The sequence below is a fragment of the Rhineura floridana genome, chromosome 3 (genome assembly GCF_030035675.1).
Source record: "Rhineura floridana isolate rRhiFlo1 chromosome 3, rRhiFlo1.hap2, whole genome shotgun sequence".
Taxonomy (NCBI): Eukaryota; Metazoa; Chordata; class Lepidosauria; order Squamata; family Rhineuridae; genus Rhineura; species Rhineura floridana.
The window spans coordinates 113,455,638-113,478,424 of NC_084482.1; positions in this window are offsets into that span (position 1 = coordinate 113,455,638).

Sequence of the window (22,787 nt, forward strand, 5' to 3'; positions counted from 1 at the left end):
ATTATTTTAGCACACTGTTAATATAGAAATTCATGACGTGTTTGCCTAATAAAGTCCATAGGCCACCATAGGCTTTTTCGCAGTGCAAATGGCACCATATAACTTTTTCCTGCTGGCTATCCACCTCCATCTGAACTTGAAAGTATGCCTCTCAGAGCATGAATAAAATTTTATTCCTTGCTCTTTGTGAGGAAGGCTGGGCTCCAAGAAATCACCTTCACATGTTCTGGTTAATTACCCATTTCTTCCTCCCCAAGGTAAAATATCTTTAGAAAACTGTTGAACAGCTGAAGACAGCTAATAATGAGATTGGCCTTCTGTACAGCCAACCAGTCATGCAAGTCTGATGTCAGGAAAGAAAGATATAGGCAAAAAAGGATGGAACTACAGAAAAAAGGCTTGAGTCTCAGCAGACAGCAGCTACCTGAGCAAATCAAATGCATGGATTCCCTCTGCTTTGTGTTGGTGAAAATCAATGGCGGCTGCAGTCAGTGAAAATCAATGTAATTGGCCTAACAGGCAGAAAGCAGAAGCTTCTTTTGCTTATTCAGCTGCAAACCAGCCGAATGCTGGCAGGTCAACCATGATCCTGTTCCTATTTCATGTTAAGACATGAAATAAATCCATGTAGAAGAGAAATTCCAGCCGTAACTGCTCAAAGTTTATTGCCTTGCATGAAGAAGTAGTGCAAGCATGTTTTGGGAAAGCAAGGATTTTATGAATAAATGGAGGTTTGAACGGATTTTATGAATAAATGGAGGTTTGAACGGATTTCTTAAATTGGGGGGATTAAAGGAAGATCCACTCGGGGTTCTTACAGCTCTGTGGCTGAGCATCTGCTTTGCATGCAGAAGGTCCTAGTTTCTCCAGGTAGGGCTGAGAAAAGCTCCTGCCTGAGATCCTTGAGAGCTGCTGCCAGTCAGTGTGGACAATACTGAGCAAGATGGACCAATGGTCTGACTCAGTAGAAGGTGGCTTCCTATGTACCTCCAAAAGGAAGGCTGATTTTAGTGGGATGATTCCAAAATGGGCATTTTGACACATACACTGAAACTGAGTTGTGCTTCAATTGTTTGATAATGAGTGTGAAAAACAACATTACTTAGGTTGGACTTCTGATTTCTTGTCAGCACTATGTCCTAACTATGTTAACACTTACACATGGTTCAAAAGATACAAACCAAAATATCAGCCGCCCCTCACAACTTCTGTTAGTACTGGCTGCTCTAACCCCTGCCCTTTCCGGATTTTAGCCAATAAGTGAAGTCAGGGCTATGATTGACAAGATTTGTTGACCCCCCCAGGCAATAGCTAAACTCACAGTTTCCTTTTCCTGTTTGTCTCACATCAGGAATTCAGTAAATTATACAGCCATGAGAGTGGCTGTATACTATAGCCAGCATGGATTTTTCTCATTCTGCAATGTTACATTGAAAATAACCCCAATGTAGGGTTACCAACCATACTCTTTTAAGAGTACACGTACTCTTTTTGAGATGGTACAACAGCACACTCTTACTTTTCACTTATCAAAGCCAAATGCACTCTTTTTGAAATGACAAAATGATAATAACCCTACCCTAGTGCGATTCTGATGCTTCCCATAAGCTCATTTCAAAACAAAACCTTACAAAACTTAGAGTCCTGAACTCAGAAACGCTTGCTTAACAACCCTCCAAGTTTTCATGGTGCGGCACAAAACATTGAGAGAGAATCAAGAGTTCCAAGTATAAAAAGAGAGAAAAAATCCAGACCCCTCTTGGATTTTTTTGTCAGAGTTCTCATAATCTGTTGAAATTCATTAAAAACCAGCCATGTTCACAGAGTACCTGTAATCCTATTCCTGACCTTGCCCCATACTCTGACCTTCGTCTTCTGCAATTTAACAGTTAAAATGCCTAGCTGATATTTAATTAAAGAAATTTAACCTCAAAACGAATGATAAGCCAGGACATGCTCAGTCAGAGCCAACTGTCAGTGTTCTAAAAGCCAGATTCACAGCTGCTTGGCTTGGCTATTCAGGGGGCCACACCCACGCCAGACCTTTATTTCAGTTTAGACAAAAGTCTAAAGCATCCTGGGAAGTGTAGATTCCCCCTCACAGTTATAGTTCCCACCACCCTTAACAAATGACAATTCTCAGGATTCTGTGGTGGGATTCATGTGTTTCAAATGTATGTTGAAAGTGCTTTAAATCTGTGCAAGTATGCTGTGCATTCATTAGTGAAATGAAAAGAACAATTTTAAAAGATACTTTTTAAAACAGGGCTGTAGCTCAGTGGTAGGGCACAGGCTTTGCATGCGAAGGTCTAAAACCCAATCTCTGGAAGAGACTGTTGCCTGCAATCCTGGTGAGCCAATGCTAGTCCATGTCATCAGTACTGAGCTAGGTGATACCATATGGCCCAACTAAGTATAAAAGAAGAAAGAGACCCAAGGGACACAGTTACTCCAAAATTTATTTATGTATTTTATTTACAACATTATATACTGCTTTATTTTAAAAAACCTCAGAGTGGTTTATAGAAGGAATTAAAACAATAAAATTATTGGCAAAAATAGTTAGACAAATATCTAAACACATTCAAAATAATAAAACCAACAATGAGTTAAAAACAGATAAAAACACAATAGTTTCTACATGTCTGGGTCGGCTGGCCCAAACAAAAATGTTTTTAGCAGGTGCCAACATGAGTACAACGAAGGTCTGCCTAATATAAATAGGCAGGGAGTTCCAAAGTGTAGGTACTGCCACACTAAAGAATCGACTTCTTACAAGATCAGAACAAGTGCTATGTGGAACCCGTAACACGCAAAGCACACCTTCAATGTGGCCTAGTAGCGAATCAACAACCACTGCAGATTTCAAAGCAGAGGTATTATGTGCTGATAGGGTCTCACTCATGTCAGCAATCGTGCCACAGCATTCTGCACTAACTGCAGTATCTGGGTCAGGTTGTGCTGCATGGGGATTTCTGTGGCCTTGGCTGACTGGGTGCCAGGATTTTTTTAGTTTTAGTTAGGAACCCTGACTGGTTGTGGGATGCTGAGTTTTCTGTTTTACTCTTAGAAATCTTTTTGTGGTTGATAGGGTATTACATTTAGGAAATCATCACAGTCTTTTGTTTTTGTTTTTCTATTTGCATTTCATTTACTTTTAACCTCACTCCCTTACATCCATAGAAGCAGCATCAGTGGTTGTATGTGCTCAGTTCAACCCCCTTAAACCCACTAATGATGCACCTTGTTATCCCAATCTACTGCCTGTGAAGGTAGACCAAACCATGTGTGTTTCTCTTTGTCAATTATTACTCCCTGGAATTGGGTTGGCTGTCAAAGTGAGTTTATAGCAGCCCACAGAGTAGGCAGGGAAGAGTAGAGGATATTCTTAACTCTTACTCTTTTCTCAAACCTCTCTCTGCAGTGAAGGGTCAAGTCTGTAAACAACTTGTGATCTCTATTGTGTACAGTTTTATTATGTATGTGTTCGATTTTATTGTAAGCCATCCTGAATGCCCTAGTATAGGGTATAAGGGTGGGATAGAAATATTTTAAATAAATAATAAATAAAGAAGTTTGGAGCAGCCACGTTAAAAGGCAGGCAGGCCATTCCAGGCAGGGGGTTGTCAGCCCTGCTTTGATATGGATATTTTTTCACAGGATCCCTAGTCAAGCCTTACTAACAGCACAATCCTAACAATATCTACTCAGAAGTAAGTCCTGTTGAGTTCTATGGGGCTTAGTCCCATTAGTAAGTATGTTTAGAGTTGCAGTCCTCAGGGGCATCTGTCTTTACTCCTGAGTGCTCCCATCTAACATCTCGACAACACTAGGTTTTCTTCCTACAGTGGCCTTCTGGTGACTGGCCTGGCCTGGGGGCACTTAAACCCTTCTTGCCAGAAGCAAGTAGACAAGATTAAATGTTCCTTACCCAGGCTCTCTAAGCAGAATGATCCTGTCACATCAGCAGGACCTGGAAACACTCTCATTTAGCTAAGAGTCTAATCTTAATTTCCAATCAGAGAAATTTTTTTGTTTGAGTGGTATGCTCCAAGCAAGTGTGGTTGATGCTTAATATATCATGCTTAATCTCATGACATCTCTAGGCCCTGCCCCCATGACATTACCAGGCCCACCTCTATGACATCACTAGGGCCTGCCCCTGAAATCTCAGGGTTTGGTATGCTTCTGACCTGGCAACCCTACTTGCAAGTGCGCTAGTGTAATTTTGTCTTTGCAAACTGAAGTTACCTTCCTGGATTAGCCTGAATCTGTGTCTCTCCTGAGATGTGCAAAATTATCATTGAACCCTGAGGGCAGAGACATTACTTTGGCCAGGGCCGGCTCCAGGTTTCTGGGAGATGTTGGGCACAGTGGACCCTTGTCCCCAGGGCACCCAGGTGTTTCCGCGTGGCAGCTACCACTGCTGTAACACTTTATGTACCCCTTTCACCACCATAGTTCTCCATTCATTTTGTAGCTTTTCCCATTCATTTTGTACCTCTTTCACCCTTCTCACCCCATATCCCCATTTTCCTCCTTACCCCATAACCTCTCCCTTTCTCTTCACAACTTCACACCACAAACACCTGTTCTTTCTCTCTCATACACACTCATCAGTCACTCCTCTCCCATACCCCTCCTTTTTCCTCCATCCCAGCCCTTCCTGTCCCATACCCACATTTTTCTTACTCACTCACTCACTCACTCACCAGTTTCTCCCTCCCCATGCCCATCCCTTTCTTCTCATGTCCGATGCCCCCATTTTCGTTTTTCTTTCTCTGCCTCTCTCTATCTCACCAACCCCTCATCCCTCCTACCCCTCCATTTGCCTGCACCCCAATCCCTCCTCTCCCATGCCATTGTTCTTTCTCTGTCACCAGCCCCTCCAGCACGAAACCCACACTTTTATTCTCTCTCCAACCCCTCTTACTACCCCCTAACCCTCCTGCTCTTTGTTCCCCCCAACACTTCTTTTTTGCCTCATCTCCATGCCCTTCCTCCCTTCTGTTCCACCCTCTGTCACAGATCCCTCTAGGGCTTCCCTTCACTGCACACCCCTCCCTGGTGGGGGCTGCTGCCGCTGCAGCTCTTGCTGCCCTCAGGGCTGAAGGAGTTGCCAGCATGTGGCAAGTCTCTGAGGTGGGGAAAGAGAGGTGAGAAGGAGGGAGGCTTTCATTGCACACTGAAGGAGGAGGCGCTGCTGCTGCCTGGCAGAACTGGAGTGAGTGAGTGAGGTGAGGTGAAGGGGGTGGGCACTCACTCATGTCATATGAAGCAGCAGTGGCAGCAACAGCCGAGCCTCTTCCTTCTCCTCAGGTGTTCAAGTGAAAGCCTCCCTGCTTCCCACCCATCCTTTCCCACCTTGCCCGCCGGCCCAAATTCTTGCTCTTATCACTAATGGGAGTTAATTATCTTGCATATGCCCATAGTAAATTTTCAGATACTTTCAGACCCTCAGCAATTTTCAAGTGGTCTATGTAGAAGAAAGGTTTGGGAACCCCTGGAATAAGACACCTGCTTATGTCCCTATGCTGCTCTCACCCCTCATTTAGGTGCCTGGGATGCATGCATGTGGACATACCTCCTTACAGTTATGGAAAGTGATTCTTAGTAATAAGTCTCCAGACACAAAGTTACACAGGTATTTATCAGTTGTTCAGTAGAAAATTCAGAAGTGCAGAGTCCCTTCATGATAGTTGCAGCCACATATACCCTTTTTTACTTCTGGATTAAGAATGAGATCTTTGTTAATGCATTCTCTCACAACAACAAACATCTCTAGGAGCCAATCAGCATGTAAGTGGAGAGCGTTAGCAACTGAGAAGAGTCTTCTCAGTGGCTGACTCACCTCCTTTCTCTCTGATTGGCTCCAATCAGCAGGAAAGGCAAGGAAGCCTATTAGAAGACTCTTCTCAGTGACTAACACACTCCCTTTTCATGCTGACTGTAGGATGCTTGGAGACATGGGGACCCTGCTCCCAAAAAAGCAGAGGGACTAAGATCCCCTGGGTGACTACCCTCCTGGTGCTTATGGACATGACCGTAATACATTTTGTGACGTGCAAGTTCGATATTATTTATTAAGTGTGTTTAGGATTACACTGATGGCACTCCCAAATATGTACTTTCACACAGACTTTGGTTTTCCATAACACAATGTTTGTCCAAGCCTCCACACTTGGGGGGGCACTACTTGCACACCCCTTCCATAAGCACATCAAAGTTGGATACACACCTGAACCAAGACCCAGACAAAAGGGCACTCAAAACAAAAAGGTAATTACAGTGGCTGAGTAGATCTTGTACAGTGGTTATACTGACTGGACAGCCACTGTCCTTCATATTTTACAAAATACTTTTTCCTATACAAAGATTAAATTTCTGTGTATGAAAAAGTAATATATGAAGTGGTCTCAATAGTGAGAAAAGTAAACAAGTGAATGGTGATCCAAATGTTTTTCATTCTCACGTTATGAAGCTAGCTGCCAGATGATGTATCACCTTCCCTACGCATGCAGCGTAGACTGAAAAAACAGCACCCAAGCCACCATTCAATACGTGCACGTGTTCTTTCCAACATGAATCTACAGGTCTCAAAAAGTAATGTGTGACAAAGTCCTCAAACACCTTATAACATGCCTCAAACATGGTCTCTTGTTCTACCAGCATGCCTTCACACCATCACTTTGCCAAAACATAAGGATAGGTAAATTGCTTTTAGGGAGGTTCACAATTATGATTTCCTATTTATTTAATCTAAAAATATTTAAAATACATAAAAACAGCCAGGGGCAGATATTGGAGAAATATAAAATAAATACAAATAAAAAAGGCGGGGGAGGTGAAGAGACCTTAAATGTGCTACTCACCATCTCTCAGCCTATCCTCCCCTCAGGATGAAAACAACGGAGAACCATGACCACCTCCAGGAAGAAGGGCACACTTAAAATGTAGAGGAAAAAATCATCTACAACCATAGTGTGAAATCAAATACTTATTGGGACACAGTATGAAGAAATATTTATATAAACATGACTCTCAAATATGTTTATGAATTACACAATCTGTAAATATACTTATAGTGCAATCCGATGTTTGTTTACTCAGAAGCAAGTCCCAATGTATTCAATGGGGCTTACTCAAACTGGGAAGTGTGCAGAGAACTACAGCCTCAAGTGATAAGGAACTTGTTCTTTCAACTTGTTCTTTTAAGTTGAGACCTTATCCCAGTCTGAGTCTGTGTTGGAATTGCTTTTTAATATGTTTTTAAGCTTTTTCTTTTTTTAAAAAATATGTTCTTTAAAGCTTTTAAAAATATTTTCAAAGATGTTTTAATATATTTTAAAGTCTGTTTTTATGATGTTTTAAAGTGCTTTTAGTGCTTTTGTTTGCCACCCTGGGCTCCTACTGGGAGGAAGGGCGGGATATAAATCAAATAATAAATAAATAAACTTCATTCACCCAACCCAAAATTCAGAATCATGCCTCTTTAGGCTGTTTTCCAACTGTTTATTCTTGCTTTATGGTTATTGGATTTTAAATGGCTTTATTTCTTCTTGTGAGCTGCCTTGGTTTCCAACCCTACCTCACAGGGTTGTTGGAAAGACTACACACACACACACACACACACACAGCAGATGTATAAATACATACAGCCCATATAATAGTTTATTGTCAAACCAGTTGGTCATTGCAGAAAAATCAGTATTAGTTTTTAAAAAATCAGTATTAGTTTCCTACAGAATAAAAACTGTAATACCTAAGTAAGCCCTGCCTACTTGCTTTAAAATAGGACTGGAGAGGGGGGGCAGAAAGAGAACACAAACACAATTTTTTACATTCACTCCAAAGTCCCATTGATTTTCAGCACATTCATAACCATGTCTACTCAAAAGTAAATCCTATTGGATTCAATGGGATTTACTCTGGAGATATGGGATTAGCAGTGCTTTTACCCCCACAAAAGCAAGTATTGGGAAGGTTTTCAAAACACTGCCCAGGATCTGACTCCTACACACAAGAGGGGGAAAAACTGAAATGTATATGCTTACCCAATTTATGAGATTTTCAGATAAACGGGGGGGGACCACCATTTACTGGCCTTGCAATGAGGTTTACTAGACACTGCCACAGGTCAAACAAACACTTCACTGACTGGCTGCAATCCTGAATGGGAGGAGTTAAAGCTACGAAGTGCTATACAGTAGTTTAAAAAAAGATTTAACGGGGGGGCTGACGTTTTTATGTATATCTCGAGAATCGGACCACCTAGAAACTTAATTTTTTTAAAAATTAAAGCTGAGAATCACCCCCCTCTGATGGTGTCACCTGGTGTGGTCCGCACCCCCCGCACCCCCCTAGTGACGCCACTGCAGGGGTGGCCAAGATGCCCTGGGGCCTACAGAGCCCCCTCCAACCACTAGCATTAGGCTGGAAAGAAGTGTTCTGCTGTAACCCATAGAACAGGTTGTGGTGTGTGCTTTGTTAGAGTGTGCGGAGTTAGTGCCCATGACAGTTCCTTTGGTTTGCAAATGTGCCCATGTGCAGAAAAGGTTGGCAACACCCTTGTTAGACTTACAAGGGAAACACATGGTTGGGACTTCTGTGTTTCCATGTAACTTCTAGTAATGTCCTTATCATATATGACTCGACTGCTCTGTTCTGAATGTTCTGTTATGCTTCTTTCCCTTCTTCATGGAGGCTTGTGGCTAGCAAGAGAACAGTTGCCTATTATGACCCATTTACCCAAAACAGCCCATTGTTTGATTGAAAATTTCACGTCCAGATGACCCCTAACAATTATTTTTGGTTATTTCTAGCTTCTGGTTTCTGGTGCCCTTTATAATAATCTCCGTAGCTGCTGTGGGTTGTACTGCAGTTGCCTCTAAGGTTACTTGGTTTAACCTTTCGAAGTGGGATGAATAGCATATGAAATTTCTTTAAATAGATAAAATTATATATAGATCATATAGATACAAAAGGGCACAACAGAATGAGGTTTCCAAATGTCAGCTCTTGATCTTTAATTTTAGCTCATGTTTGTAACTTTTGCTTCCAACTTTCAGGTGCTTAGAAGGGTGACCAGTCTGATATCCATTCATTATGTTGAATCAGATTATTTTATTTGGCTCCATTCTATTACTTAATATTTATATCCCATCGTTCCATCAGGCTCGTTGAAGATGGCATATAACAGGGGTCCTCAATTGGGGGGGGATGGGGGATATGTTTGGAAACTTAAGAAACTGTTGTGAGCTACGCAAAATACCAATTTCACAGAAAAAAAATGACGATGCTCAGGACATACATAAGCAGAACACCTATACTACTATCTCTGCCCAAGAGAGACAGTAGGTATTACCCTATTCCATTTTTAAAAATAAAAAGAAGAAATAGGGTGTCTTGGTGGGCACAGGAGCCATGTCGGAAACCCCAGGTTGACAATAACAAACTTTAAAAGCAATAAATAAAAACAACAGCAGAGAAACAGTACATTGTCGAAGAATATTTATTTATTTAATTAACTAAGTTTATATACTGCTTGATTGTAAAGGACCTCTAAGGGGTTTGCACAAAACATTAAAATTATCAATAAAACAGTTAAAAACAATTAATTAAAACACTTCTAAAACAATTAAAACAGCAACAGACTGACGATTAAAATACATCAGTATCTACAGTATGAGTCTGGGTAGGCTTGCCTAAACAGAAATGGTTTAAGCAGGCACCAAAAAGAACACAGTTAAGTTGCTGCTATGCTAAAAGAATTATTTTTCACAAGTGTCGAATGAGTTTTATATGGCATCTGTAACAATGCCTGCTCTGTAGATCGAAGTGCTCGAGTGGGGTAAGGTGGTCCTGCAAGTAAACTGGTCCCAAGCTGTTAAGGGCTTTATGTACTAACAGTAACACCTGAAACTTGGCCCAGTAACAAATTGGCAACCAGTGCAGGCCCCTGAGCAGCAGTGTTATATGCTTACAGGTCTCACTCCTGCCAGCAATCTGGCTGCAGCATACTCCACTATAGAATGCATTGCAGTAATCTGTCTTGAAGTCACCAATGCTTGAACTACTGCTGTGAAGCTGTCCCGGTCCAGGAACTGTCATAGGAGGCACTGAGACTACCTGGGCCTCCAATGACAGAGCTGGATCTAGAAGCACCCCCAGACTTCATGCCTGCTTCTTCTGGGGGAAGGGGGGGTTGTAACCCCATCCAGGGCAGGCAACTGACCAGTTTCTCAGACATGGGAATCACTCACCCACAGCTTTTTTCTTTTTTTACCGATCCCACCACTGAGTCCACTCACGGGTCCAGGGCCTGCACAGCCTCTCCTGATTTGGATGTTATGGAGAAATAGAGCTGAGTGTCATCAGTGTACTGATGACACTTTGCTCCAAAACTCCTAATGACCATTCCCAGAGGCTTCATATACATATTAAATAGCATAGGAGATAAGATGGTACCCTGCAGCACCCCACTATACAACTGTCAGGGGGTTGAAAGACAACTACCCAATAGTACTCTTTCAACTTAGTCCTGTAGGTAGCACTGGAACCACTGTACCAATTCCAATTTCATGGAGCTGGTCCAGGGGGATACCATGGTCAATGGTATTAAAAGCCACGGAGAGATCAAGAAACAGGAGCAAGGTCACACTCCCCCTGTCCTGCTCTCCGTAAAAGTCATCCATCAGGGCAACCAAAGCTGACTCAATCCCATGGCCAGGCCTGAATCCAGACTGGAATGAATCTAAATAATCGGTGTCATTCAAGAGTGCTTGCAGCTGGCCCACCACTACTCTCTCTACCACCTTCCCCAAAAAGGGGGTATTTGTGACTGGCTGATAGTTATTCCAGTCCAACCACCTCATGCAATAAAGCATTGACCACCACACTTAGGGCCCAACCAGTCAACCCCCTCTCCTAGGTTTATTAATAAACCAGGAGGGACAGGGATTAAGAGAGCATGTGGTTGGATGTGTAGCTGCTAGCGCTTTGTCCACAACAGCTGACTGCATAAGCTGAAACTGATCCCACAAAACATCACAAACTCCAGCATTGGGTACATCAACTGCAACTGCAACAATAAGAGACTCAAGGACCAATCTCAACAGCTGAAAGTTTACAACAGCATAATGTTGGCCTCTTTTCAAGAAGCAAGCAAGGCAGCATAGGAAACTGCTTTAGTTTGAGTTAGACCATTGCTTCATATAGCTCAATATTGTCTACACCAGGAAGGGGGAACCTGTGGCCCTCCAGATGTTGTTGGATTCCAACTCTATAATTCCTAACTATTGGCTATGCTGGCTGGAGCTGATGGAAGTTCAACAACATCTGGAGGGTCAGAGGATCCCCATTCCTGTCTACAACGACTGGCAGTGTCTCTCACAGTTTCAGGCAGGAGTCTTTCCCAGTCCTACCTGAAGATGTTGGGGATTAAACCTGGGATCTTCTGCATATGAAGCAGATGCTCTACCACCAAGCCATGACCCTTTCTCAGAAAAGCAGACACACAGGCTTCTTCTTTGGGGAGGGCTTTCCAAGACCTAAGCACTGCATCAGAAAAAGCTGTGTCTTAGGTTTCCACCTGCCATACTTCAGACAATGTAATTGGGCTTCAGCTGATGAATGAAGCACCTGAACAGGTTCATATGGGAAGAGGCAGCCCATAAGGTATTCTGGTCCCAGACCTATTAGAACTTAAAGGTTAAGGCCAGCAATTTGGATTGGCCTGGAAGCAAATTGGTGGCAACTAGTATAGCTGGCACAACGCTGGAGTAAAGAATGCTTTACACCACACAATAATCTGGATCTGCTAAAGGTTCTGGACAAAGAGAGCCATGTACAGCATGTTACAATAATCCTGTTTGGATGTGATGAGGGCATGAACAGCCATAGTGTGGTCTTGTTTCCCCAAGGAGGGAGTTAACTGGCACGTCAGACAAGGCTGCTAAAACCCACTAATGGCCACTACTGCCACTATTCTGGGGTAACACTGGATCCAGGAGCATTCCCAAGCTGTGAACCTGTGACTCCATCCAAAACAGGTTGAACCCCTATATCTGGATCAGTGGGACTTCAAACCATAGTTTGTCTGTTTAAGCTTCAGTTTGTTTATCTAATCCAACTTTGACCTCAGACACCAGTTCAGGACCACTTCCGCCTCCCTGAAAGCAGGTGAAAATGAAAGATGTTGCTGAGTGTCATCAGTCTGTTGATGACACCTCCAAGCCTCTGGAGAAATTTCATGTGCATGTTAAACAGCATGGGAAACAAGATGTAACCTTGTAGTGCCCCACATGCCAAAGACAGAGCTTGGAAAAGTTACTTTTTGGAACTACAACTCCCATCAGCCCAATCCAGTGGCCGTGATGGCTGGGGCTGATGGGAGTTGTAGTTTAAAAAAAGTAACTTTTCCAAGCTCTGGCCAAAGGCATGGGGTGAAACAGTCTTACAGCTCCATGTTCTTAATCCTTTCCTCTAGGAATGGCTGGTGTCACCAAAACATAATACATCTTAGCCCCAGTTCCATGTGATGGCTCAGAATCATGCCAGAGTTAATGGTACTGAAAGGCACTGAGACTTCCGGAGTGATGGCACTTCCCCTGTCAATCTTCCAAGGTAGGTCTTCTGCCTTTGTTTTAGTCTCATGTCCAGACTGAAAGCCAGATTGATGATCCATACAATCAGTTTCCTTCAGGAATACCTGGAGCTGAGATGCCATTACACACTTCATTAGTTTGCACAGGAATGGTGAATTGGACACTGGAAATAGTTATTTAGGTTGGGAGGACCAGTGGAGGCTTTTTGAAGAGAGGTCTCACAACAGCTTCCTTAACAGGCATAGTGACCGTAACCTCCCTCAACCTTCAACCACCTAAGATACTGGTTCCTGCTCTTTAAGCAGTCGGGAAGGTCAAGAGTCAAGAGTACAAGTGGTCAGTTCCACCTCTCCAAAACTTGTTCCACCTTTCCAAAAATCCAGTTCCCATCCTCTGGCCCAAACTGAGAAGTATCTTTAACAACAAGACAAGAGGAAACTACAGGCACATTCAGAATCACTATTCTAATTGTGGAGGCCAAGTCAGAATGGCTATGAGTGCAAAATAATCCTATTTATATTTATTTTCTATATAATGATATTAAAAATGATAAATGATTTAAGGCTTTTTGTTCTGGCTTTTTAATGAATCCAACCTGCTTACCAAATTAAAAAGAGGAAAATTTAGCAAAAACATATATGAACCCCAATATTGCATGAGTGGACTTCCATTCTTACAATGGGATTTCACCCTCCTCTCCTCCTCCCTACAGCCTTCCAGATGCCCCCCAAATCTGCTCCATTGGGTACTCCTACTCTCTGAAGTGTTTTTTAGGGTTTGCAGGCAACAAGTGGGGAGGAGAAAAAACTGCAGTACTGTTGCATGAGCAGATGTCCATGGACAGCATCAAATACAACTCACTGGAAAAACTGTCCAGTGGTTCCCAACTATTTTCCCAATGGGACACTTGAAAATTGCTGAGGGTCTTGGTGAACCACTTAATGATATTTCTGCCTCATGTAGCAATTGTAATCTGTTGTGCTGGGTGCTGAAGGATTTTTAATTATATTTTTACATGCTGCAGACCATCTGAATGAAGGTCATGGACCACAGGTGGTCCACAGGCTACAGTTTGGGAAACCTAGGTATAATGCATTATGACGTGTACACAATTATACTGCTTTATAATCCAAATCATTGTCACTTTAAAATTAATCATAACATTTTTTGAAGAAGGAATGTCTTACAGGATTTTCTAAAACTAAGCAGAGGTTGGACTGGGAGGAACTGTCACAACAAAGGTCACTCCAATGTAAAGTCTCTGCTGCATACTCTAGTTGGAAGTCTCTAACTGGTGACTCTTAAGGAAGGTAATGAGCCCAAGGATATATAGGAAGATATTCATGGCTACCTGTATAGCTTACGACCATCACCACTGGATTCAAAAGTAAATAAGCAGATGGGTATTTAAAACAAAATTGGTCTCATATGTCTCAGCTTCCAACAATTCACAAAGAATAATGCTCGTATGTACTTATAACATGCCTATTTTATTTTCACATGAAATATCACAGCCTTTTTCCTTTATGACACATAGCCTGAAGCTGTTTTCACACCTGTGGTATATTAAGCGGACCATAACAGTTTGTTTAAAGAGCACACACATCTAAAATGTTTAATAAGCTACTTAATTTCATCATGGATATAGTTATGATGACAGAACAGCTGTAACTCAAATGCTCAGCAACATTTATCATCCAGTCATGGCAGGGCAGGGGTGGTATGGAAAGGAAGAAGTATTTTGTCATTTAATGGCCATGTGCTTGCATTTACATGCATACGTACTAGAGTCCAAATGCAAATGCACCTCCTTCAGAGATTGAACAAGAGGCCTTGGAGAACGCTGAACTCCAGAGCATGTTTGTGCAAATAGGGACAAAACATGGAAAGCATTTTAACAGAAAAATAAAAACTGCCCCTGCTCAATAATAGACTATTGGAGCATATCACATGTTCTTACTTCCCTAGTCCCATAAAGAGATACACTGTACACCCACTGCAGCTTCCAAACACTTTGCAAGCACAGCCTCATGCAGAATCTGTGAGGTTACAAAAGCACAGATGTTGACTGTCAAATCCTCATTGCCCAGAAAGTGTCTTGGCTGATGTAACACTCCTGGCCATTCCTGGAATGTGCATGTGGAAGAGCAAGGTAGGATCTCCTGGTTCTGAATTTGGTTGACTAAGGACTTACAAATGACACCAGTGCCATGCCTGTTTCTCTCTCCTAGGAAATGGTGATTCACAACTACCCCCGCTTCTTTTTGGATGGATTCAGCCACAGTTTGCTCCTCTTTACTTGCTCTGAAACACTGGTTGCCTGGTTTAGATTGTAAAAGATTTAGAAGTGTTGCTATAACAATATTTCCAGGGATTGGTGACAGCCAACCACCACTGCAGAGAGATCAAGGGGGATCTCTCACCTTTACTGGTAACTATTGAGAGCCAGTGTGGAAGAAGCAGGTGGTGCCTCAGTCAGCACTGTGCAAGTGCAGAGCTGCTGAGAGGCAAGCTAGTTCACTGATGCCAGCAGCCTGCACCACTGGCAACAGGCTAGTCAGCAACAGCACACATGCATGGAACTGACTGAAGCTCTCTCTCTGTCTTCACTGACACTTTCTGATGGATGAAACTCAAGTAAGGGCAGGGGGTTCTTTTCCCCTTTGATTGCCCTGAAGCAGTAGCCATCAGTTGCCACAAGCAAGCCACTTCACCAGCTGCCACTGCTACTTACTAATGATAGATCCGAATGTGTATAGCCAGGCTCCCCAGAAAGACAACAAGAGGGCAGTCCTGCCTTGACTTACACATTAAGATGTTTCTTCACAACTGCTGCGTTGCTCTGGTGCAATGCAGTGCATCCACATTATAATAAAAAGAAGTTGCGTGATGGCAAGCATGTACCAGCATCTTTAAAAGCTGCTTTGGTCAGAGCTATCATATCCACGAATTTTGTTAAGCAAACTGAGAACAGTTTGTTACCATTGACTGTAACAGCGGGTGATGACTGCCATTTTGATTGTTATTGGAAATTGATCGGAGACTAATTTACAGATTGACCTAAAGAGCTTTGGATTCATACAACTGCGTGTAACATAAAATTTATGTCACAAAAACTGACCAAGGGCAATTGCATTGGGATAGTTCAGTACTATGACTTTAAGTTGGGTTTGCTTTCCATATGAAAAATGAGTTATTCTCCTCTGTTTAATTTATTTTCTATAGTATCCTGCTTCTTTCTTCCTTGCTGCCTCTCCTACTTGGAGAATTCCACTGAGTGGATTTAGCTGGGAACCTTCTCTTAGGAATTCCCATATGTGACATCTTTCTCATTATTCTCTCTATTTTTTTTAAATAAATACTGACCTGCTTCCTAGAGTTCCTGGTCATCTAATCTCCTGATAATGCTTTCCCTTTATTGATGGCTCTTGTACTCCTTCCAGCTCCTATTATTCTCCTTTGGATTGTGCCCCAAACGGTGTTTGTGAACTCATTAGACCTTTGCATGTTGGCATAATGATAGCTACTGATTTGTGTGCTGCAAAGACTGCCTCAAGTGTCTTTAAATGTCAACATTAATATGTTATGTGTGAACTAAAATCCCCCAATACTGGCACCTTAATGATCTTTCTAGATAAAAGCTGAAATTGTAATAACTATGCAAATTTCAGCCCAAGGGAAGCAATACTCTCATAGCGATCCCAAAACTAAAGGGTAGTAGCCATGAGACTCTTATTTATTTTATTTTATTTATTTTAGACCGCCCTATAGCAACAAGCTCTCAGGGCGGTGTATATATATATATATATATTTGGAAAACTCCAAAATGACATGAAAATGCATTTCAGTTTGGAAGTAACCAGCTTAGGTTTTTGGCATGTTGAAAAGCTGATTTGCAGCAAACATTTTTCTGTTGATCACCATGTGCAATTGACAACCTCCACTCCCTAATGAAAAATGATGCATTTCAATTAAACACCAATATTAAAATTGGAAAATATAGTTCAGGAATTAGAGCTGGCTCAACTTCAAATGCCTTGATAGTGATGCTTTATCTGTGCCTTCTTCTCTGACAGAATGAGAAATGAGAAGAGTCACAAAGTACTTTGCAATTTTGAAATCAGGAATGGTGTGGTACATGTAGGGATGGGCGACTCTTGTCAGTTTTGGTTTCTCATTTTTCCAGTCTTAAATTTCAGTTCACATTTCCACATCAGTTTGTGATTTTTTTTAAAAAAAAAATCGTAGTGAAAATTTGTTAGCATTTTAGTGACAATTTATCCTAATGTACAAATGTATGTATGGAATTTTGCTCAATGTACACATATCTGCAAAGCAATTTCCACTAATATAATGCATTTTGTATGTTATATTCATGAATATATGCATTTTGATACATACTGTACCTCAGCATGTGCATTTTCGTATACATTATTTGGCTGGAGAACTGCATTGCAACTTTTGGAGAAGTGTGAATTTCGAAGGACACCTGCGTTTCAGTTTCACGTATTGTTTGGTAAAATACAAATCAGAATCTCACTCCCATCCCTAGGTACATGCCCCTGAAATGTGGACATTACTCCCAACTCCCACCATTCGTGGTGATCACATGAGCAATTGTGTCCTTCTGCCAAGCTGATGAGATAGCATAGGATGCAAATCACATTTATGCATTTCATCACTCTCAAGTCCAACCCTCCCTCCCCTGGAGAGCACAGGGTGACTTACAATAAAATAAAACAAAAAATACAATCTAATAACAATTTCACAACAGCAACAAAACAGCTTTTCACAGCCCTTAACGCAACTGGGCAACAGTTAAAAACCGCAGCGGAGTTGTACAGAACCAGCATTTACATTCCAAGCGCCTGGATGAATAAAAAAAGTGATTTTTTTAAAAAAAATTGCTCCTGAATATATCATATGTGTTGGTTATAATTTATCCCATCTTGAAAACACCAGTCCTGTAGCATTCTTTGGAATTTGAGCTTTCAAGTGTTGTTTGGTTAGTGAAGCATTACAGGGACATTACCATGAGCTAGTAGTTTTCAAATGTTGAGCAGGGAAGTAGCACTGTTCCCAAAGTAGCACAGGAATCAGTTTCATCTGTGTTTGCCTAGTGGAGAGCTTCTCCTTCCAATAGAAAACCCTGACTTGCCCTATCATCAGCAGCAATACAGTAAGCTTGCAATTCATTGCCTGGAAGGAAGGAAACGGGAATCTGGGAACAGATAATCACTCATCTTTTCCAATGTGTGAAACCCAAATAGCATATGTTGCTTAGAACACTGTCTCATTATCTGCATATGGTATACACAGGTTATATATTTTAATTTACTCACCATAGTAGTTTCTGCAATAGATCCAAAGCTGTTGATAAAAATATTGCAGCTGACATTCACTGCCGGGCCTGCAAAACAAAGATTAGTGATTAAGTTCTTTGTGTGTAATTTACCTAGCAAAACTAGATACTGCAATGAGCAGGGTCTTGCACCACATGACCTCCGAAGTCTGTTCCAATGATGATTCTACGATTCTAGATAACATATGTTGGACTAAGTGCGCCTTACTGAACATGTCACTGTAGTTAAATGCTATTTGTTAGAGATGCTGGGTGCCTCCACACTGTCATGGGAGGCATTCAAGCATTTAGCAGAACATTAGGTTTGTGCAATTAGAGTTTTGTTACCCCAGCACAATAAATCCACTTTAGAAAAGAATCAGACTTTTTGCAGTTTGGAAAACGATGGGGAAATTTATTGAAAAGATTGGGATGAACAAATGACTAATGGAAAGATGTGAACACCCTGCAAGCAGATCAGAATGAATGCAAGATGAATACTCATTGTTGTAGAACTATTCTGCAAACAAATCAAAATGAATGCTCAGTAAAGACCGAATATAATTTAACCTCTGTGTAAGCTTTTTGCAAGCAAATCAGGATGAATTCTCAATAAATAAATCATCTGGAGGAGACCTAGATTAGATGATGTTATGTTTCTCAATCTATTTTTGTCATTTTATACTGTGTCAGTCTTGCTGTTTTGCATTTTGTCCTCAAGATTACAAAAAGAGGACCTAAGGATCATAATGGCCATTCTCCTTCCTCTGTGCAACTTGTTCACATAGTCTTCCAGACATTTATGCTGCATATGTAGAGAGGAAGCAGCATTGTATTGTTCCTAAACTTTCTTTGTTCATAAAAACATAAGAAGAATCCTGTTGTATCCGACCAAAGCTTCCTTTTGTCCTGCATCGTGTTCTCCCAGCGGCCAACCAGATGCCTATGGGAAGCCCGCAAGCAGGACCTGAGTGCAATAGCATTTTCCCTGCTTGTGATTCCTAGCAACTGGTATTCACTGGCTGTATACCTAAACATGTACTAATTGTCCACATCTAGGGTTTGCATCCCTGCATTCATCCCACACAGTAGGAAGATGGCACAAAAAAGGCTTTTATGTGTGCCTCTGAATGGGAAGAAAGGAAAGGATGATTGAGCATAAGCACACATCTGTTCTTGACTCTGATGCTGCCACCATTCCTTTGTTGTCAACCATGGCGTGGGTAGCTCCATGGGCATTAAGACTTAGATTTAACCAGCCCAACTGTCCAGTGCATAGAATGGCATTCCTGCTTTGAGGGGGCGTGTTTGCCGCCACCCATAATTAATAGAAGGCTCGGGAAGGTTCACAAAGAAAGCAAAGGGGGTCAGGTGGTAATTTTAGGGCCAATTATGAGGCAGGGATCAGCGGGTAAGACCGCTCCTCCCTGGAAGCCTTGCCTTTTTTGCCTTGCGGCACCCCCCCTCCATCCCTTGTCAGTATGGGCTTTGCTAGTCGCCAATGGGGCTGAGTAGGAATTTTTTTGGAGGGATCCTGATTTCAGAATCCCTTTCGTTTTGCCTACTCCATACTGCTTGGTTTGATTTGATTGGCTTTCTGGGAGCCGTTCGGGTTGTTCTGCTTTGGCTGGCATGGAATTCGGGCAGGTGAGGTATTTGGGAAAAAATTAAGGAGGCTGAGGCATTTTGGTAAAGGGCACTCCCTAGGGAACCATCAGTGCTTAATGCCTGGTGCGGATCTGGGGAGTGTTCTAGTGGAACCGGCTTGCGCATCATGGTGAACGTCTGTACGGTGGGGCCAGGATGCAGAAGTTGGAACCACATACCTGACTCCAATACCAAGGAGGGATGACTTTTCCCACATCCTTGGTCGGGAGTTACAGTCCAAGGTGACTGACCTATTTTAACCTTGAGGGAGTATTCCCTACTAGTTAGCCTGTACCTCACCTGCCCGAAGGAGTTAAATTGAATGAATTTGATTGAATTGGATTTTGGCTTAATATTTGTTATATTTTAATAAAAATAACATTATACCATATCAGTGTCCCGAGTCTTCTTTGGTGTGGTGGCAAAGGGTGTTGCATTATCTTCCTTTCTCACCATCCACACATGTTGTCTTTTCCAGACTAAAACCTTTTTAGACAGTAGGAAGAGATGTGGAGTAAACTGGCTATGATTCCCTGGAGTTGCATCACCTGAAGACCTTTAGCTCATTGCATCTAGATTTTAAAAGTCTGAGAAATCTCTTTGGACAAAAAGGACAGCAAGCTTAGCATGCCCTTTCCATTAAGTGAGTGACAAAGGGCACACAGGCCGGGGAAGCAACAGGGGAGGATTGCAAGAGGAGTGTGGATTAGAGACAGAGACCTAAATATCTACAGGGATACACTAAAACGATCTGAAATGTGGTACTCAGCTCTTTGCTCTATGTCACCTTTGTTTTTAATACCTGTTATTACTTACAGTTCTACCTCGGAGAGATTACAGGATTAAACAGGCCACCCGCTCTATTCCAAATACAAATAAATCTTTTGTGAATAGCAGCAGCAGCAGCAGACTACAAAATTCACTAAGGATAATGTTTCAATCTATATTCAAAGCTAGGATCTGCCTGACTGAACATGAAGGGGAAAAAGGGCAAGAAGTGCTCCATCCAGCTTCAAAGGTCTTGCCAGGAAACAGCTGTAACTTGGCAGTCTAGACACACTGAATTCCTCTAGGATTCCTTTATGGAATCAAAGGTCTGGCTCACACGCGCATGTCAGTCAGTTGATTTTTCTGTATTTGATTGCTGTGCCCTTGAACCTTCATGCACCTGATTACTGCAGGAGTGTGCTGGGCTATTGACAGGCTCATTAAGGTCTGTGTCCAGCACCTGCAGTTTTAGGTCCAGTTCTAGGTGAACATTAATTGGTGAGCAAGTTTCACTACGCTAAACGGGCCTAACTTTCAAATCAACATTATCATTGGCCTTCTGCAGGACCCAAATGACATGTGACATTAATCATGTACTTGGCTCTTGAGCGCAAGCTTTTTCTTTCACAAATTGCCAAGGCAGGGTCTTTGAGCCCTGGTGCATGTATATGGGGAGCAGTGAGGCTTTAACTTCTTCCCCCCAACTCTGTGCTGATCCAAACTGGGTCTACCATGCCTACAATTTGTATTGGAGTGAATGAAAGTTTTTATTCCAATGCAAACTGTTGGTGCAGAGAACCCAGTGTGGATTGGCACACAGCAGATGGAGAAGGATTAAAACCTCCCTGTCTCCCATGCCAAGGGACCCTGCCCTGGCAATTTGTGAAAGAAAAAGCTTGCACTCAAAGGCGGACTACATCATTAACATCACAACAGCACTATAGAATTCAGTTCCCTTGAGATATGAGCAAGATGCCTGGACACATATGGTATATTTGCAGTATCTGATTATTTACAAATATACAAACAGAAGAAACATACAAGCAGTATGTTGGGAGGACATTAGATAAATACAACTGCTTCTTTGGATTCTCCAATAGCGACAGTGGCATCCTACACTCTGTCAAGACCAGTTCTCTATTCCTCTCTGTCTCTCCAATTTAAACTTGTTGCTTAATTTTTCTGCCATGCACGGAGACTGGTCTCAGACACCACACTGCAGGTTGATTGCCCATTAAGGAAGCATCCCCAGTCACTAGCTTCCCATTGAGGAAACATGAACCATTCAGACCTGACCATTGCTGCAAGCAATCACCTTTGTAAGATCTGAGTGAACCTGAAACTTGATGCGTTTAAAAGGGGGAAAATGGATCTAACTGAATTTGTTTTGAACAAAGGGCAATTTTGATCAAAACCAAACTCTGATCAGGATATTCCATATTCTCTGTCCCTCAGTAGTGTAGTAGCAAATTTCAAAGTGCAGGGTCCCTTCATGATAGTCACAGCCACATATACCCTTTGATAGGAAAAAGAGTGGCGAGGACGGGGGAGTGGAGGAGGTGGAAAGGGGATCTCTAGATTTGATAGACTGGTCTGCTTTTAATCACAGCGAATTGTTTTCTGAGGCCACTCCAATCAGTGCTTTGGGGAGGGGTGCTGAGTTGTTGTTCATGGGGGTCATCATTCTCTGGGCTTTGGCTGTGATAGAAGGGCATATGTAAGTGGCAGAGTTAGACTATTGAGGTGGCCTACTTCTTTCTCAACTGATCTTTTCCCTAACAAACAATTAAAAACCATAGCCCTCTTTCTTTTTTCTTCACAGATGGTGCTTCCAGGAAGGGGAGGCACTGTGACTTTTCCAGCTTTTTTTTAATAACTAAAACCACCTATCACAATAGCCCCTGGACCTGTTTGTCTGAACTCCGGCAGGGTTCTCACCCAGATGCACCTCCTTCATGATCCCCAGGTGTCAAAATGATTCTATGCACAAAAACCAAGGGAAGGAATACAGTTTTCCCACCCCAAGAGCCACTGTACCTTTCTGAAAATTTGCAGGCTTCCCTCAGAAAGTGCAACCACACCTGCAGTTTGCATCCAATTCTGGGAGAAAATAGGTAGAGACTTTTTATTTATTTTTTAAAAATAAAATTTTAAAGGTTTCCTGTAGGACCCCCCCCCCATGGATCTGCCTGAAGTTTGGCAGGCTTTATTCACTCTGGTGAGGCTCCTTTGCCTACAGATTTTATCCACTTATGTCAACAGGAAAAAAAAGTTACAGCTGCTTTTACATTCCCTATTATAATCAATGGGGGTGAAACAGAGTTTCGGATTTAACAGATTAGATTTGGACCCAAATACTAAATTGAATTGGAATGAGACAGAGCAGATCTGAAACCACTCAAGCTGCTTCCAAATGCTAGAGATGC